This window comes from Leuciscus leuciscus (genome assembly GCF_965113295.1).
Source record: "Leuciscus leuciscus genome assembly, chromosome: 15".
Lineage (NCBI taxonomy): Eukaryota > Metazoa > Chordata > Actinopteri > Cypriniformes > Leuciscidae > Leuciscus > Leuciscus leuciscus.
Genome location: NC_138739.1, coordinates 142,415 through 153,817, shown reverse-complemented (window position 1 = coordinate 153,817; position 11,403 = coordinate 142,415).

Below are 11,403 nucleotides of genomic sequence, written 5' to 3'. Positions count from 1 at the left end.
AGTGCAACTGTACTGTAAAATGAAGCCTTGTTTATTTCCATGGTATTACTGGAATTGTACCATATAACCTGATCATTCCCTTTTCCATATAGTCACACTTTTTTACCTTGTATGTCCTGCAACGTTACCAAGGAAAACATGACAATTTACTCAGTAAGTAAAGTGTAACTGTACTGTAAAATGAAGCCTTGTTTATTTCCATGGAATTACTGGGATCTTACCATATAACCTGATCATTCCCTTTTCCATAGTCACATTTTTTTACCTCGTATGTCCTGCAACGTTACCAAGGAAAACATGACAATTTACTCGGTAAGTAAAGTGTAACTGTACTGTAAAATGAAGCCTTGCTTATTTCCATGGTATTACCGGAATTGTACCATATAACCTGATCATTCCCTTTTCCATAGTCACTTTTTTTTTTACCTCGTATGTCCTGCAACGTTACCAAGGAAAACATGACAATTTACTCAGTAAGTAAAGTGCAACTGTACTGTAAAAGGAAGCCTTTTTATTTCCATGGAATTATTGGGATCTTACCCTATAATCTGTAATAGCTACGTAACTGCAGCTATTACAGATTATTGGGTAAAATCCCAGTAATTCCATGGAAATAAAAAGGCTTCCTTTTATAGTACAGTTGCACTTTACTTACTGAGAATGTTCAATGTGATCTCATGAGAATACGTGTGTATTTTTACGTAAAGTGCAATTCTACCGTACATTTACTTACGTTTTATACACACAGAAACGTATAATACTGATGTATTTACAGCACTAAAATGTAAAATGTTTACGAATTAACAGCACAAAAACGATAAGCCTACATGCAGTTAAACAAGAATACACTTTAAAACCTTAAAAATACCTTATTTAATCGTTTAACCATTTTAATATTTAGTTTATTTACAGTGAGACACAAAATGCGTTCTCTCCAATAGAACAATGATACACCATAAATTCACAAAATACATCTTTTTTTTTATTTATTTATATAGCACACATAATACAACAGAAGTTGCCCAAAGTGCTTTACAGACAATATAATAAAACACGTTTACAATTTATAAAAACAATTTTATTATACTTGATATAATCCAAATCTTTAGAATCCATACGTTTGCAAGAAAGAGATCCAAATTCAGCCCTTTATCCAGTGAGTGATCTTCATCTCCATTTCACAGGCTATCACAGCAGCGCAGTCCCTAACTGTCAAATCCCGTGCTCGTGATGAATTCAAATTCAAAAATTGCGCCCTCAAGAAGCCTTACATGTTTTTACGCCAGCGATATCAAACGCTCATTGGCTCTCACCTGTTCGTCCATGTTCATCACAGATTGCAACATGCCGTATTTCAGTCGGTAAACTACATTTGAAATGGAGAAGCGCGCGCCTTCACACAGAGCGAAACCGGATTAACATTTTCATGGATTAATAACTTAAATTCTGCTCTGTACCTCATTCAAAACTATTATATACTGAGAGAGAGGACTGTGACTGCAACACATCATCATGTGAACGACTTTTGGTACCGGTTTTGACATTTTCTTAATAAATATATATCGTTGTGATTACACGTATGTTGTTTTTCTTCATAATTGTAGCCTATGTAGTTTTCTATCTTTGAAAATTGTCATGTTTTCCTTGGTAACGTTGCAGGACATATGAGGTAAAAAAATGTGAATATGGAAAAGGGAATGATCAGGTTATATGGTACAATTCCGGTAATACCATGGAAATAAGCAAGGCTTCATTTTACAGTACAGTTACACTTTACTTACTGAGTAAATTGTCATGTTTTCCTTGGTAACGTTGCAGGACATACGAGGTAAAAATGTGACTATGGAAAAGGGAATGATCAGATTATATGGTAAGATCCCAGTAATTCCATGGAAATAAACAAGGCTTCATTTTACAGTACAGTTGCACTTTACTTACTGAGTAAATTGTCATGTTTTCCTTGGTAACGTTGCAGGACATACAAGGTAAAAAAGTGTGACTATATGGAAAAGGGAATGATCAGGTTATATGGTACAATTCCGGTAATACCATGGAAATAAACAAGGCTTCATTTTACAGTACAGTTGCACTTTACTTACTGAGTAAATTGTAAAAACATCTGCAAGAACATACTCAGTATTTAAAATGTGCCATGACATTAGGGAAAACTGTTCCTGCGGGGTAGTTACCAGGTAAGTGTAAGGTAAATTATTTGATAAACCCTCTATAAATGGGTGTAGCAATGAACAACAACTATGTAAAACAAGGTAATTTATTGGAAACTACCGTCTTAATTGCAAGATAGTAATAAATAAACATGGACTGTTACCAACATAACCCTAGGATAACTGCAAACCTAACTTGAATTGATGGGTAATACTGGAGGTGTTTCTAAAAATTGTCTGCCTACATTCTGAGGAAGTACACAATTAAATCTGAGTTATTACCAACCTAAACAGGTAACAAGTACACAGTACTTTGTTGAGTTGATATTTAACAGTGGTGTTTTTTCCCCTGGTAGTTTCTCTGTAATTGCATACTAATCACCTTAAGTAATTACACACTAAAATATTATAATTTACCATATGCTTACCAGGTAAATACTTAGTAATTAGTTTGTAGTTTCTCTGCATTTACATACTTGTTACCTGTGGTAATTACCAATAACCAACTATAACTTACCATATATTTACCCAATAAATACCTAGTAATTAGTTTGTAGTTTCTCTGCATTTACATACTTGTTACCTGTGGTAATTACCAATAACCAACTATAACTTACCATATATTTACCAGGTAAATACCTAGTAATTAGGGGGCTGTAAAAGGAAGGGTTACCAAACAGCGTTCTCTACCCCCAGTGGGCACTGGCAATACCGGACCCTTCCCTTCGGCCTTCATGGAGCACCCGCTACCTTTCAAAGACTGATGGATATCGTCCTGCGGCCCCATCAGGCCTACGTTGCCGCCTATCTCGACGATGTCGTCATCCACTCAGAGGCGTGGGAGGACCACCTGGACCGTCTACGGAGGGTTCTGTCCGATCTCCGGAGGGCTGGACTCACCGCCAACCCTCGGAAATGTCATTTAGCGCTGCACGAGGCAAAGTACCTAGGTTTCCAAGTGGGACGAGGGAAGATCCGTCCCCAGGAAAAGAAGGTAGAGGCCGTCAGGACAGCCCCACGGCCAAGGACCAAAACCCAGGTATGAGCGTTCTTAGGGTTGGCGGGGTACTATCGCTGCTTCATCCCTGACTTCTCCTCTTTAGCCGCCCCCCTGACAGATCTGACCAGGAAGGGACAGCCGGAGAAAGTACAGTGGACCCCGGCAGCAGAAGACGCTTTCAAGAAGGTTAAATCCGCCCTCACCTCGGAGCCAGTCCTGCGAGCTCCCGACTTCACCTGTCCCTTCCTGCTGCAGACGGATGCCTCAGACACAGGTTTGGGAGCCGTCCTCTCCCAAATCCAAGAGGGAGAAGAGCATCCGGTCCTGTACATCAGCAGGAAGCTGTCCCCAGCCGAGAGAAACTATGCCACCGTGGAGAAGGAGGCTCTGGCCATCAAGTGGGCAGTCCTGGAGCTGCGATACTACCTCCTTGGCCGGAGGTTCACCCTGGTCACCGACCATGCCCCTCTCCAGTGGATGGCACGAGCCAAGAATACCAATGCCAGGGTGACCCGATGGTTCCTCGTGCTCCAGGACTTCCACTTTGAGGTACAACATCGGGCCGGAGCCATGAACTCAAACGCCGACGGACTCTCTCGGATCTGGGCAGCTTTTGCAGGTCTGTCAGGGGTCACTCCCCACCCACCCCCTCTCTCTCCCCTGCTGTCTCATATCCTCAACAGGACCAGGACGACGCTTGGGGGGGGGGGAGTGTGACGAGCGTGCCGGCCGATCATCAGCGTCGCCCTGGAATGTTTACCTTTGAAATCGGAATGACTAACGCGGGGTCTCCAGGCGTGACCCGACATCTAAACAGAGCGAAATCAGACAGAGGCTCTGATTGGAAAGCGGCAGCAACTATAGTCAAAATAATACTTCAGTGAGCAATCACACGGCTGAACTGAACATATTACAGTCAATTAACGGATGGCAAAAGACTCACAAAAGACTCGGCAAAAGATCGAGAATTCATAGCTTGAATCACTAAGGTTGAAGCACTTTGTAGGTTTGTTTGGGGACTCCGAACAGACCATGCCACAGCCACAGTGGAGACATAGAAGAAGTGAAATCCGTAACCCGTAACTTTAAGGAAGTTGGAAGTTTGCGAGAGCCGCAGGAAGTGGGCCCGCCAAAATAAAAGTTTTAACTAAATATGGGTTACAAATGGAAAGATCTAGGGCTGATGCTGAGTCTGAACATATTACAACTTTGTCTGTTTCCATTTTTTCAACCCAACGTAATGCAAATAAAATTGACACCATCTCCACTGTATATACTGCTAATTTGTTAGATATTCTTCTATTAACTTCAATTCCTCTTGCTGGAACCACCAAACCAATTGTTGTCTCAGGATACTTGGTTCCGTCTGTATAGATTTGAGTATAGTTTTTATATACTTCTGTAACATGATCATTAAACACACCTACCAAATCAGCTCTTTCTTCTTTCCTTTTAATCTCTAATAGATGCCAATCTACCTCAGGACATATAATCTTCCATGGGGCCATGACTAGATATACTACCGTAGAACTAACCTTCATATCAGTCACCCCAAGCTCTTTCGCTATATTGTTCGCTATCTGATCAAAGTAGTCGTTTTTATTTCCCCCATTCCCCCAGCATTCATTTAGCACTTCTTTTGTGGGGTGCAAGTCATTATGTCCCTGCAAATTAGTCCAGTAGTTTGCTATCAGATGCCTCCTTCTCACTTCCAGTGGCATTTCTCCCATCTCTACTTGTATCGTTGAAACAGGCGAAGTTTTAAAAGCACCACTACACACTCTGTAGAGAATCTGCTGACAGACTCCAATTTGGATTTTCTGTGTCTGTCAGAGATTTGGTTAAAACCATCAACTCCACAGAGTGTCTTTTATGTACAAGGGTATAACGTTTTTAGATGTGACCGAAAAAAAGGAAAAGGTGGTGGAGTAATGATATATGTGAAAGAGAGGTTTAACTTGTAAATGAATTGAAAACCTCAGTGATTCTTTAGAATGTGTGGGTTTAAGCATCAGACTCTCACCGGAAATGTCATTTGTGGTTATTGTGTTGTATAGACCTCCAACAGCAAAGGACATTTTCTTTACCCATCTCACTGAGATACTTAAAAAATGTAACAATAAGGAAATTATTTTGGTAGGAGATTTTAATATCAATTGGCTAGAAAAAACCTGCAGAAAAAAATTAAAACAAGTAACAATTAAGTTTCACATGGCGCAAATGATAAAGAATGAAACTCGTATAACAAAATCATCCCAAACATTGATTGATCTTATATTCACAAATAGAGAAGAACGAATTGCAAAATCCTATAACCTGATAACTGGTCTATCTGACCACAACCTTACTTTGATAGTCAGGAGGTTATCAAAAGCGAGATATAGGACTTCTAATAGAATTGATATCAATTCAGGGGCTTCATATATCTCAAAAAGAGACTTGGAATTGTCTTATAATGAAATAGAACAAATTCAATGGAATCAGATAACTGTAATCAGCAAGTAATGACTTTATGATAACCTTTAGTGATCTCCTATCGAAAAGTTCCAAATAATCATCTCGGAAGATCAAAAGTAAAACACCTCTTCCCTGGATGAATTAGACGGTGTGAATTTAATGAAACTAAGAGATGCAGCACTTGAAACAGGCCTTTTGACAGACTCCTTGAAACAGGCCTTTTGACAGACTCGCTTTTGTACAAGGAGCTCAGAAACAAAGTCACCCCACTGTTACGAAGAACTAAAGCAAATTTTTTTTATGAATTTAATTGAACAAGCAAAAGGAAACACTAAAAGACTTTGGCAAACCATTGATAAAGTAACTGGTCGGAAGAGTTGTAAAGGTCATAAATTAGAAATTAATATTAATGGAAATCTGGAAACTGATGCTCAAATAGTGACGAATCATTTTAAAGGGGGGGTGAATTGCTATTTCATGCATACTGAGTTTTTTTACACTGTTAAAGAGTTGGATTCCCATGCTAAACATGGACAAAGTTTCAAAAATTAAATTGTACGTTTGAAGGAGTATTTCTGTGCCAAAAAATGTCCTTCCGGTTTGTCACAAGTTTCGGAAAGTTTTTTTCGAGTATGGGTCTGTGTCATGTAAGATGGGGCGGAATTTCCTTATATGGGACCTAAGGGCACTTCTGCCGGTAGAACGCGGGCGCGCGCGCACTCGTAGACCAGACAGACAGAGAGAGAGAGAGAGAGAGCGAAAGCAGTACGTTACCTCATCAAAGCGCTCTGGTCAGCTCACCAAATAAGTGTGTTTTTGGTTGCCAGACAGGGCAAGACAACCCTGGACAGATTCCTAAAGAACCCAGCGTTAAGGGAAAAGTGGATGCAGATTGTTTTTCCGGGCCAAAAACGGAGTTGTGCGAGACTGTTTGTTCCCTGCATTTCGAAGATGATTGTTTTATAAACAAAGCCCAGATCGACGGATTTTTTCCGGAAAAACTCGGTACAGCCTATCTGTCTTTTATAAATATAATAAAACTAAAGACTTTTTGGAGATATGAAGGATGCAATACTACTCTATAGGTACTCAAGATTAACAGGAGATTGAGTGAAAATGAGCATTTCACCCCCCCCCCCTTTAATAATTACTTCATAGAATCAGTCAAAGAACTGGGAATTCAAAACAGAGACTCAAATAATTATGTACGAGCATCTGATTGTATTGATTTATGTACTGATTGTATTTCACACGAACAAAACATGCTAAATTTTAAATTGGCAAACGAATTTGAAATAAAAAAAATGTTGCAATCATTGACAAATTCTAAAAGTAAAGATATTTGGGGAATGGATAATGCTCTTCTTAAAAAACATAAAGCAATTTTTGTAACTCCCATCACATACCTGATAAACAAATCAACAGAAGAGAGCTTTTTTCTCACTGCTTTTAAAACCGCAGTAATCACTCCAGAATTCAAATCAGGGGACAAACATGAGGTCTGCAATTACAGGCCGATTAGCATACTTCCTGTTGTCTCAAAGATTGCAGAGAAAGTAATTGCGGAGCAATTAAAAGAACATTTAAACAAAAATAATGTGCTACATCCCATGCAATTTGGATATAGAAAACACCATTCCACCGAAACTGCATGTTGTTACTTTATTGAGGTGGTGAAGGCAAAGCTGGAAAAGGGCGGGGTCGTGGGCGCCGTGTTTTTGGATCTAAGCAAGGCGTTTGACACGGTCAACCACTCTGTGCTACTGAGGAAGCTGAGCAACTATAATTTGTCTCTAAGTGCACTACAGTGGGTAGAATCATATCTCAGTGACCGTGTCCAGTGTGTAAGAGTCAAAAGTAAGCTATCAACATCTAAGGCTAATGACATAGGTGTCCCACAAGGCTCTGTTCTTGGGCCATTGCTGTTCGCGCTTTACATAAATGATCTTCCTTCGGTGTGCGGTGAGGTGGACATGCAGATGTACGCGGACGATACTGTAGTTTACCTGTATGGAAGCGATGCGACCAGGGCCTGAAGTTAACTTTTTTGACCACCAGCCACAGTGACTTTTTACCAGCCAGTTTTTTTTTTGGTCTCATAAAAGGTGAAAAAAAGGAATTGCACAAACATTTGTTCTTTAACTTGTAAGAATACACATTTAAGTGCTGTCAAGTTATTAACGAGATGAGATCCATACAAGTAATAGCCTAACTCTTAGAATACAGATATAGACCAGCTCCTAAACAAATCACACGCGGCTGTGTTGATGGCTGGGCAGCTGTTAGTTACAGCGTTCAGGAACCGTTAAGCAGAACTAAATATTGTTATTACTGGTAAAGTTACCGGGTAGGCTACCGGACATTTTCTCACCGGTTCCCAACTCCCAACATCTGTGCAACTTGTCATTGTAATGTAGCCTATGTCAGCATTGCATTATCTCATCTCATCTCACCAACAGTTTAATACTTAACTCACACATTCAAACGTAGTCAGAGAAGGGCCTCATCTTTCTCTCCGATCCGTTCCGAAACACTCAAACTGCGCTGCTTTAACCCTCTGGGGACCAAAAACGCGCCCGCGCGTTTTGCTCGTTTTTTTTTTTAGCAATGAAAAATAAACACAAAATGCTCTGTTCATTTTGATCTTTAATTTTCGTGTTATACATCAATCGATCCTGTTCAGTTTCTATTTTTTTTCTGTATACTCACAATAAAAATAAAGTGTTTTGCTTTTTGACAAATAAAGAAACTTTAACATGATGCGATTTCTGCCTTCTCTCTGTCAGTAAACTCCCATTTGAAACGCGTTGGAAAATGATCTATAACTCCGCGAAAATTCAGTCAAACAGGCAAACAGACCCACGGGCATAAAGCTTGAGATCGCAGCTTTTAAATGAAGTCATTTATATAAAAAACAAATATTATCAGCTTCTGTAATCTGTATAAAAAGAGAGCGATTCCAGTCGAGCTCATTACGAGCTCATTGACTTTAATTCGTTCACGCCTACTCACGGAGCGCGCTATTCACAAGATAATGTGCTAAGCCATCTATGCAAAACAGGTAAACGCCCCCAAGCAAATGCATTAAACGCTTCAAGTTTCATCATTCAGTCACCTGCGCGTTGGGAAGATGACACGGTACACCGGTGCGGAAGCCCTTCAGCTCGTCCTGGATACTAGCGACGAAGAGTCCAGATTTTCATCAGAAGAGTTGCGCGACTACTCTGATGACGACCGTTTGTATTTTGAAGAGCAATTGATCCAGCCGTGGATAGAATTTCGGATGAGTAAGTATTTATTCTTACTTGCATTAGTTGACAAGCTATTCAAAACATGAGCTTACATATTATACTGGGTGGACTTGCCATCCAGAGTATTGACATTTGATATCTACCTATATTCAACACGATCTAATGAAAGTGCATATCTATACCATGAATTTAATATATCGTACCATTTCAACGTCAAAAATGTTTGTTTTTTTTGTACATATGCTACACCCCTTGGTTAGGAAATTTGTATTTGTATGTGTAGCCTAGCAGTAAATGATATGTTTAGATCATTATGTATGAAAGATAGAATTTAGAAATTATTTTAGAAAGGAGGCCTAGTAGGTGTTTAGATTATATTTTGACTATATAAATGCTGCCTCATTATCATTAACGATGCATGCTCGCAAATATCAGTTGTAAATGTGTGTAAATGTGCTGAAATGTGTAAATATACCCAGTTAATGAAGTGCACAAATGTGTTAGGCTAATGTTTGCGGTGTGCCTCTCCGGTAATGGCCCATTGACACGCATATAGGCTTATTGCACGCGTCTAAAATTATTTACATCAGTTATTCATTATAGACTAATGCTACTATAGTTATATTTATGTAATAATATTCTTCAACTTTTTTAAAAGGAATGTAGCTTCATCACTACCTCCGCCTGCAACTCGGAGTGCGCTTAGCAACACATTCAGAAATCAGAAAGAGTAAGTACATATTTACCTACTATTTTACAGATGTTAGTTACATTTTGTTTATATACTTAGTGATGATACAAATGTAGCCTATATGTGCCTGTGTGGCTTTGCAACAAATGTGTTGTTATATGCACAATATAACAATTATTGATTGGTAATGTTAATATAAAAGAGCTTATATTGTGTTGCTTTATCAGCATTGCTAAATGTCCATCAGTTATGCATGTGCTGGAATAGTACTCTGTAAAATATATGATAAAAATAGTTTTCAACTTTAAACAAAATTACAATAAAACAGATTGAAAAACAAAACATTTGAATCTCCTCATTCTTTCAGGCTGCCTCACTTGATGGCCCATTAGCACTTGGGGGAGCGTCTATGTCACACCCCTGGTCTGAATCTCATTAATATTGATGACCCATTACCACTCCCACGCATAAACCTCTTCTGACAAAAAAACTGTTTTACAATGTTTAAATCAATGTAGTGTTTTATGTGAAAAATTAGGCAGGATGATTTTCACATAATTTTGAAGCTAGAATTCAAAGGGACAACATCAATTAGTCAAAAGTCTTGTGGACACATATTTAATATGTGTTTTGTGTTCTTAAATCAGCAACTTTCATTTTAATTTTTTCCAATAACCACATTATTCTCTTAAAAATACAAACATCTACATACACGTTGCTCGCATATTATGGTAGGCCTGTTTGTGCTATATAGAGTGAATTTACACCTTTGCCATTAACATGTTTATAAATAACTGAAAAAAGCACAAATGTCAGGGCATGTCAGAACATCTCAACGACCCCAAAAACAGCTTGGTCCCCAGAGGGTTAACAGATTCTTTCTCTACTCCAGTAATGTGCTGCCACATTTTTAGCTAAAATCCAACGAAATGGTTGACTTCGTTTAAATGTCAAAGAACAACAGTTGAAAAAAAAAAAAAAAAAAAAACCTTCGCAAAGACCCGGCCCCTTTAGTTACTGTTGCTATGTCCGACAAGCTACACCGCGCTCACGCCAAACCATGATCTCACGCAATGAAAAACACATCGCGCAGCAGAGACACTGACAACATGCTGACAGGCGAGACAGTGGTTACTTTTGATATTAAACAAAGTCTCAACGTTAAAATTTGGTCATTTTTAAAGAAATTTAGACAATACCGTCTTGTGGCTCTGTAATGTGTCTTGACAGTTCGCTGTGGTGCCTCAGTTAAAGCTGCTCGTGAACCGATTATCTCTTCCTTCTAGTTAATTTATAGCATCAAATAAACATGAATGAACATAAGAAGGAATGTAGTTTTAACTGCAGAAAGATGTCAGTAGGCCTACTCAGTACACTCCGTTTTTTCCAAGTTCAAATCCTCCAACGTTTAGGCGGAAAAAAAGGCGGATTTGGCGGATTATGATTGGCCAGATCGCCTGTCAATCAAACTCCCCGCGAAGGGTCGATTCTCATTGGCTACCTGACAATGTGGCAGGTAGATTGACAGTGTTACCCGCCAATTGCAGAATTCACCCGCATTTGTCGTGTGGTCGGGTGTTAATTTCAGGCCCTGGATGCGACCAGTGTAGCTAATAAACTAACCAATGTTATGGGAAACATCTTAAATTGGCTTTCCTCTGCCTCGCTCACACTGAATGTAAATAAAACAGTAGCAATGTATTTTACCAAAACTCAACGACTGAAGTCCCCCTTTCCATGCATTTATGCAAACCAGAGTCAAATAAAAGTAGTGAAGGAATTTAAATATCTAGGCCTTGTTTTGGATTCAACCATTACTTTCAAAAAACAGCACGTACA